We start from the raw sequence: 9,516 nt of genomic DNA on the forward strand, positions 1-9,516 counted from the left end.
TATTTGCAAATAACATTGGCATCACTTGCGTGTCACCCAAGGGAGACATACCAGTGGATAAACAACTTTATCTTTTACAAGTTCATTTCTTAGTTCATTCACCTGCATTTCCCTCTGTAGGCTGTAGTCAGTGTTGCCCACACCTCTCCACCCAGGATCTCACCCAAACGCAGTGCTTCTTTCCTCCTTTTTTTTTTTTTTTTAGCCTTTTCAATGCAAATGTAACTGCATATAAAGAATGCAATCTGCTGGTTGCCATGATGATTGTTGGCATTAGTATTCTCGCTGGACTTGCAGGATCATCTACTGTCAGAGCTTTGTCATTACTGATCGTTGAGTGTGTTGAGTTTATGTATTCACTCATAAGGTTTATGGTCATTCCTGACTGTCAAAGAATGAAAAACTTGTGCAAGTTCATGGAAACAATCTTCAGACTTGTCCCATGCTTAAGATTATAATCTTATCTTACTATATCACACACTATATGCATTTATCTGCAAAGACTGGAACAGATCAGGTCCAATTTGGTCAGATTAGTCATGACATCCAAATCACATTCATAGTCAGTCAGTTATGTGTCATTTTGAGCACAATGGAGTTGATTGGAAGTCCTTTTTATAATGGTAAACAATCAGAATCAAAATACCACTTCCACTAAATAAATGGCTACCAGTTCTGATAGCTACATTCTTTGTGTGTGTTCAAGCTGCATCAGAACAACAAATGTATTTTATAGCTGTGGCACTGTGTGTGGGTGCTCAGGTGCAATCATGCTGTGGGGGTAATCATATCAGAAGAAGAGTGAAAATGTTCCATTCCTATACTTTACTTTCTTTGAGATATCTGACTCTTCAGGTTTTGACCACTCAGTGGTTTCATATGGTGACCTAGCTGGCTCAAGGAAATGCAATTTTAATAATCACACCATCATTTTAAAACAAGACTGTTGCAGAGTGAGTTAACCAGTAAAATACTTCCTGCCCATTAACAACTGCACCATTTTATTTAATTTAATTTTCTTTAAACCAGCTAAAGAAATACTTCATGACACTCCCAGGGTCTCTTCTCACCTTCACCTCAAAGAGCCACGGCAATGCTTAATAGAAGTGCTGTTAAAGTGGGGGTACAATCAAAGCTGATTGAGATAATGATGTTATATCCATTAACTCGGGTGATAATTGGTCTTATTATGCTGTTGAGAATGGAAAGAAGGTTGGTAACTGCAGAGGGTCAAAGTAAATGTTACATGTTATGTATAAATTGCAGCAAAGTTTTATAAGCAAATTAAATAAAAAACAAATTGCATACTACCAATTTTTTTTAACTTGGAAATTTAATGATTAGCCTTTTACCACAATGCGTTATTCTATGTGGGCAATAGCTTATTTGAAGTATTAAACTGATTGATTGAAATTCAGTAATTTGCTTTATTAAATCTCATATTGTAATTGGTTTCATTTCCCTTAACACCACCCAGTTTATTTCCCTGTAAACATTCCCTGGGGATTTGCTCATCTCAAATTCACAATGATGTTAGTCGGGGAAACATGACCAAGGGAAATCAGTAGAAAAATCAGTTAAACACAAAACAACACCACAGCATTTTGTTTGATCTGAGCTTGGATCTGTTCCCCCACTGTGGGTGACACATGTATCCTCATAAGCTACAAGCCTCATAAGGGCAGGCTTCCCTATCTGGATTAGTTTTTTCACAGAGGGTCATAGTTACAGAGCAAGGAAATCCAAACCATATGCATTTATGCATTTTATGGTACAACCGTTGGGCGGTACATTGCACACATAGCATGCACAGTTATTCAGGTCCATGGGAAATGTGCCCCCGTGTCCTCTTGGGAGTGAGAGTGAATGGGAAGATTCAGGATCCGCTCGGCTGGAGAAGGATTACAGCCCACGGAGTCTCGTGGGGAAAAAGACACAGATGCTGCATTGATCCTGCTGATAAACACTGAATGGCTGGAAGCTGGAGTGAGTGTCAGGTTCCTTAAACGGAAACGCCAAGACAGCCCAGGATGAAATTTGGAGCAGTGCATGGAAGATTTGCAGATAGGCCTGCAATATGTGCAATTAGCAGAACTAATGTATGCGATTTGCCAATAATTTCCATAATTCTCCCATCACTTTGTAATATATGGAAACATTAACTTAATGAGAGACAGACCTAAATAATTTGTTTTTTCCTCTCCAGTGTGTGGTCTTGTCTCATGAGTTTCTTGTACAATAACATTAGGGGGCTGTCTCTTTGTCATGCAAAATTTTGGCAAATATTTCTTTGATTGACACCACCAGAGCTAAAGGGATCAGTCCGTTCATTGATTATTTGATTGACAGAAAATTCCTTAGCAACAATTTTTATCATGTGAGTCATTCTCTGGTTTCAGATCCTCAGATGTGAAAAAAATTCCTGCTTTTCTCTATTCCATATTTTTGTAAAATATATTGAAAGCTCATTTAATATCAGACACCTTAAGTGTGTGTTCCAAAGTGGCATTTATGAAATTATCAACCCTATGGTGACAGTGGAGATAAAATATATGAAGTTTCATATAGTGGTCCAGGGAATCATGAAATAGAAATTTGTGCAAATAGTCAATCACATAACTGGTTGTGCACTGATCATGTTGATTGACAGACAAAATCTTAAAACAGTCATTCAAGAATATGGTGTAGTGGTGTGTAGTGAAAACAGGATATTTTGAAATAGAAATTGCAACAATTAAATAAGAATGAGCTGCTGTAAACTCTGTTGAAGCAGGAGGAAATAGCATTACATAATAATGAGGTGACTTTAAAAAGTGCACAGAATTTTTCAGTTTCATACTTATATTACATAATTTGCTTAATTTTTTTTTTATCATGTCTTATTTACTTGGTCACTTTTGGTCTCCATAGATAAAAAACAGCAAATTGTCACATTTGATAAGCTGGATCCAACATCGACATTTTCCTTGCATAAATGACTCATGATAAAGGGTTGTCAGTCCTGAGCACTAATCAATTAAAAACATAGGATATTTTATCCTTCATTCTGTTTAGGCTATAGTAGTGATCAACATTATATATCCAGAGAGTTTCAGCCAGGATAATCCCACCATAAATTGTTTTTATATCAGCACTTGAAGTTCCTATAAAAAACAGAAGCCACCTAAAGGGAGAGGGCAGCAATTACAAAGGACACAGCAAGGGACCTTCACAGTGGTCACCAAGTGGAACAAGACCCTCCTGACCACACTGGAGAGGACCTTTTATGGAGAAGACAGGATGCTACACAGCAGAGGAAACAAAGCAATCTCACTTGCTGCTTTTTGATTCGCTCAGCGTGAAATGGTTGTCGTGTTTGAGTGAACAGGAGTGGTGGCCACCCATCAGGTAGGGACTGTGGAGAGAAGTCCAAGAGGCCCTTGTGAATTAAGGGTACATTCATAGAGTCTCCGGGGAGGTCCGCTGATTGCCTGCAGCACTACTAATTGATTTAGTGCAAGGTCGGAGCCTGAGTGACAGAGGGTAAAGGGAGGAATTTCCTGTTTCTGCATCTATAATTCAGTGGCTTCCTGTGTGTGAGAGAGAGTGTATACTGTGAGTATGGAAAAAAAAGCCTTATAGAAATATGCCTCATATGTGCAGTTAGAACCACTACATACTACATGTATTATTATAGTAGTTAGAGCTGTATAATCAAACATTGATAATTACTAGTGCAAATCAGCAGCTCTGTTTGAACTGCATCAATTTTAATAGACTTTAAACTGTATGTTATTTCATACTATTGATTATGTAAAAGTTGATAATTATCGATAATATTAGAGCTGCCTGTGTCGAGCGTGTTATGGCCAAGTTTGTATTCGTGTGACGACGACTTGTGGAGCAACAGAAACTGGACAGCACTAATCCATGACTTTTAGCTTTTTTTACTATTAGCTATTTCCCTGTAGTAAATGCACAAGTACCTTCTGTTTGGGAATCAATGTTGTAAATGTAGATATGTTAGCTGGCGTATTGCTTGCTCATCCATGATGGTGGGTGATGCTGTGCTTATGTGTGCTGGTCTGCTAACTGGGGCTGTGTTGTAAGGTATGCAAGCTGTCCAAACCAGCAGTCTGCCAACACTCCCCGCTGCGCTGTCCCTTTGAAGGTCTGGTGGATTTCCCTCTGGTGTCTCGAGACTCTTCAACCAGCCACACAAACAGACCGACAGCTTCATGAGAGAAGCCTTTGTTTTTATCCTCTTCCTCTACAATGCTTGAGCCGTCCCAGTACAACTGAACAAACGCTACACTGTTGCGAAATCTGTGATACATTTCTTCCGGTTTGCACGTGAAGATGGACCGTCATCTGAAACATGGAACGGTGCTATTTTCTTTCAAGGCAATTTAATAGCCAAAAAGTGTTTTCACAAATCCCAGAAGCAATTAACTTTAAGCAGAAATTACTCATGTGAACACAAAACCCATTTCAGGTTGCATATTAGAGTTCTTTTTTGTAAAGACAGAAAGTGGTCCCTCTATTACTTAGTATATGAGACAATTTCATTTTAAGACTACCTTGCTTGAGGCTACAATGACCCTTAACTCCCAAGTATTTGAAATAACCTGAAGTCACCGTTTTCTTGGCTTGTGGACTGACATATGAGGAAAGAAGAAGAGATGGAGTGGTTTATTTTCTCTTTAAACAGAGAAGGTGTATTCCATATCAACATGCAAACCTTTCACAAGAAAAAGACTGGATCAGCCCAGGATTTCAAACAGCTCGCAGCAACCTGAGCACCTCTCACTCAACCCCACAAAATACCCCCAACCCCCCCACTAAAAAAAAATTAAATTATTTCCCATCACATTAAAGAGAAACATCTGTCACTTCAGGGGCCTTCATCCCATGTCACACTAAACAGGTTTATGTTAACAAAATGCTAAATGACTCCTGAGGAACCATGGCAGAATTATGGTGTTGGGTATGGGATTTGTTGTGTGGATCCCCTACCACAGAGGTTCAGGCCTTAATCACATTTCCAGCTTGTGCTGGGATCCAACTTTCTGTCCTGGTGGATTTTTGCACCTCTAAGCTCAATCATGAAACTTTTTGGAACAGTTCAGTTTCATACAACAGGGGCCTTCAGAGGCGCCTCCATCTGGAGTATAGACAGGAGCACCTGATGCAGCCATTCATCTGGGCTGGACTTGTCTGTGGAGGATTGTGCAGTTAACTAAATACTGAGTCATGTGGTAAATTCTGCATAGTTTTGACTCATTGGTGTTCATGTTGCATGCTTTGAAAATGGTCCATGTAAATGTTTTATGTATTCATTTCGTGAACAGACATTAGATGTAATAGGAAGCCAGAGCTAGATAACATTCTTATTGTTTGCTCCAGCCACAACGTTGCCTATTAATTAGATGATGTCCTGAGGTGATATTGATGACTAACAATATTTTCTTCAATAAAAGGGGCTCTGCCTGTAGCACAAGGCTTATGATGTGCAATAAAGTCAGATAATTATTTATTTATGCATGATATTTGATTAGTAAGTACACCAAAAACCTAATCAAAAGGTCAACCTGTGCATACCAAACATAGTTTTTCTGCAGATAATTGCATTTATTTGTCTGATTCTTGGGCCAGAAGTAATAAATATGAGTATCTGTGAATATACAGTTGTATGCAAATGCTTGGCCTCCCTTGTGCAAATTATATATTTTTTTTTATTTCTGAAGTGAAAAGAGAGAGTACAACCTCTGCAGTAAAGAGACATTGAAAAACAAACCTTTCTTCAAATGTTAATGTGCCATTAGTTTTTATTTCATGAAAAACTCAGGGAGTGGGGTGAGGGATTAAATACCTATTGCAGCATGTGCAAAAGGTTGCACACCCTACTAAGTCAGTGCTTAGTAACCACCCTAAACTGGCAGATATCACAGTTTGCATACACTTTTTGTAGCAGCTAAGATTCTTTCTGTTCTTGATTAAAGCATTTTTCACCAACACGTCCTTGCATATCACTTCTTTATAAAGTTAAAATTGAGCTCTTTGGCCACAATAACTAAAGGTATGTTTAGAGGAAAGAACACCTTGCCAACTGTTCAACATGGGGTTGGAAATATTATGCTGTGAGGTTCTGTGGCAACCAGTGGCACAGGACACATTGCACGGATAGAGGAGAGAATGGATTCCACTATATAGCTGAGCTGTCAGATCTAATGATCTGACATGAACTACTTCAAGAAACGCAAACTGAAGCTTTTAGAGCAGCCCTCACAGTCCCTTGAGTTGAAATTCATTGAAAATCTGTGGGTAGATCTTAAACATGCTGCGTATGCAAGACAGCCTAAAAATATCTCAGAACTTATAGTGATCTGTAAAAAAGAACATAAAGGGGGTTACTAAGCCCTGACTTTAACTTTTGCTCTTACCACTGTATAATTTATTGCTATTTTAATTAAATAAAAAGTGACAGTGTGTTAACATTTGAAGAAAGCAATTCTTCTGCAGTTGTATTTACTTCTTTTCACTTCAAACATCAACAAAATATGTCATTTGCCACAGGGTGTCCAAACTTCTGCACACCACTGTATAAGCTGCAAGGCATATGGTCACTGGACTGACTCATCATGACAGCATCATGACAACATAATGAAGGAGCCTTGTGAAACCAAGCTCCTTCATTATGCTCTTTTTATGTGTAATCAATGAAAGTTTTGAGGACCTCAAATAACTGCACAAAGCATTAGGCCTGGGCTTCCTCCCCCCCACCTCATGCTGGTCAAAGTGTGTCCTGAGGGTATAAAGTGATGAGGAGGGCTCACGTTCACATGCAAGCCATTTCATTTGGGACGGAGCTGTGAAATTAACAGATGAGGGATCATTTTCTTTTGAATTCAAATATGGAGACCATATATCATGAAAGGGTCCCTTCACAGAAGCTCCTGCTTCTCACAGGCATTTCCATCAGAGATTGATGGGAAGACAAAATTCTCGTGGGGCCCACAAACCAGGGGCCCAATGTAGATGATCAATATGTGAAAGCCAAAGGTATAGAATTTCCAGTCTTATTCAGAAATCCTACATATATTGTCCATAACTAAATCTATTAGTCAAAACGAATCAAAATCAGTTTTCAGCTGTTAATTATAAGTGATTCATTGTTGTATTTATTATTCAAGCAAAAATGCCAAACATTAGTTTCAGCTTCTCTGATGTCAGAATTTAATGATTATCTCTGTTAATTATAATGTAATTAGTTTAGTTGCATCCCTAATTCTGACACATTACTGACTCCTAAAAAAGTATCCATTTTTAGGTCAAACAGAGGTACTGCCCGAAAATTCAACACTGGTAAAATTGTGTTAAATCAATTAATTATGGCTCTACTTTTATCACTGGCATCCGTAAACGCAGGCCTCATTGTTTGCCACCATTAGAAGAAAAAAAAAAAAAAAAAACAAAAAAAAAAACATCTACTTTAACTTTAGTAGACCTTTTCCATCAAGGTGCAAAACTTCATCTTACTATTCTCAGCTTCATTCTCTCCTCACTAAGATGCATTAATTAAAGATTGTGACTTCTAACAACTAAGCAGCTCCTTCTGTGGTAAGGAATTGTTAAAAAAGAAATGCAGGTACTCAACAACACATTCGACTGAAAAATTGTCGAGATCTATTAGAAGTTGTCAAACTGATGTCACTGACTTGCGGTTTGAAAAGACATTTTAACTATGTCTTTGGCATTTTCCTGAATGATGTTGCTAAGTCCAAATAGTCTATATATAATCCATAAATGCACTTGTGTCCACTAGCTTTGAATCCAGTCCCAATCTGCATTCATAAAACTAAAGAACAGAACTGCCTTATCTCATTTGTGTCTTTTTTTGTATGAAGATTCCTGTGGTAATTGGTTCATGAATTTGACCTTTTGTATGATTAGCAGTCCATCAACCAGCTGCCCACAGGATGCAAGACAATCTCTTTGTATTAAAAAGTGTCTTATCAAGACACACTGTCTTGTTAGCATGCTTATGATTCTGACTAGCAAGAATAATATGCATATAATTGGATACTGTTACTCCTTTTGCATCCCTGACATTGAAATGCCAGAGCCAAAAGAGAGCATTAGCCTCATCCAGCAAGGATGTGTTGAATGTCCTGCAAGAGATGCTGAAATGAGATAGCAAGAGATAAAGCTGAATAGCCAAAGTGTTTCAAATGCCTCATTTGCACTACATGAGTCACACCATGTTTGGTCCCAGTGGGAATGTCTGGCTTGACCTTAGAGAAAGAATTCATCTGAGCATTCACAGTTGATCACAGCTGACCTCTTTAACATATAGCACAATGTTCTTATTTTAATTGTCCAAGCCTCAAACTCAAAGGTTTGAAAGAGTAGAATGTACACATGTACTGGAGACTCTCAAAGCACCACTGATGGAGGGAAAAAAGAACAAAAACTCAACTACCCATGCAAGAATAAAAAGCTCCTTAGTTGTGCTTGGAAACACATTCAAAAACAAGAATCCATACACAAATACTTTAACTCATCAGCTCATCAGTATTTCTAGAGTTAGCAATGATGTTTGCTCATCTGTCTGTCTTTGTACTCTTTTGTGTTTGCAAAAGACTAAATCTCTGCTGCCACGTTAGCAGCTCTGTGAGACTGTATTTAGGCATTTCACTAACATTATTACCATTCATCCTGAGAGGGACATGAATGTTTGGACAAACTTTCTCATCAGTCCAGCCAGTATTTGCTGAGATGCTCACTCGAAACCACAAATCAGCCTCATGGTGTGAAGGAAACTTTTTTCCAAATCTTTTACCCCCTATCAAAGCAGAATCTTTTCACAAACCCACTTCAGGTATCAGAAATAGCATTTTCTCTCGAGTCCTCTCTGTCAGATAGTTACAAACACAGTGTGTGTTTTACTGTATATGCTGTTGTAACATTTGTGATGGCAAAACCTTCTTTGGATGATTCACAGCTCAATTCTTCATGTTCTGTTCCACAGGCTCAGGCTGCACCACAAGATTTATTCGACGCCACTGAGGTCTTAAACGTTTCTCCCTGAAGATGAATGTGAGGTTATTGAGCAGCCCACAATGTTTCAACAGTATCCCCCATGAGTGCATGGCAGAGGTACTGTTGACAATTTGTACCATTGTGATTTTTACCAAGGAAATGATTTGAGCAGAACTTAACCACAGAAATCTGAAACACTGATCAAAACCAGCAGCTCACTCAGCAGCCATGTTTATGTTCTTAAACTGTATTTCTCTTGTGTTTATTTTTATACAGGGTGAGCTGAAGTGCAATAACCTTACTTCGGGTCGGCTGATTTCACATGAAGCAGTCGTTCATCACTTCAGTTCTGGAGTCGCCCTCTGAGGCAGCAGTGGTATCTGTCGTGGTAACCAATCTGGACAGCGCTAATGTAGGTAGGAGATTGTTTCCATATGGAGCCTGTTTCAAGCAGAGTCGCTTTGCTTAGGTCTAAAAATCAGCTCTATTTCATAG

At 38.6% G+C, this 9,516-nt stretch overlaps 1 long non-coding RNA gene across 1 annotated transcript in view; it reads left to right on the forward strand.

Moving 5' to 3' along the window:
- Positions 1-9,516, forward strand: part of LOC108895361 (uncharacterized) — a 77,695-nt gene that overhangs the window by 64,995 nt on the left and 3,184 nt on the right. Inside the window, exons 2-3 of the long non-coding RNA XR_007813697.1 lie at positions 9,017-9,138; positions 9,298-9,437. This is a non-coding gene — a long non-coding RNA (uncharacterized LOC108895361). The remainder of the gene's footprint in view (positions 1-9,016; positions 9,139-9,297; positions 9,438-9,516) is intronic.

Source organism: Lates calcarifer, linkage group LG8 (genome assembly GCF_001640805.2).
Source record: "Lates calcarifer isolate ASB-BC8 linkage group LG8, TLL_Latcal_v3, whole genome shotgun sequence".
Lineage (NCBI taxonomy): Eukaryota > Metazoa > Chordata > Actinopteri > Centropomidae > Lates > Lates calcarifer.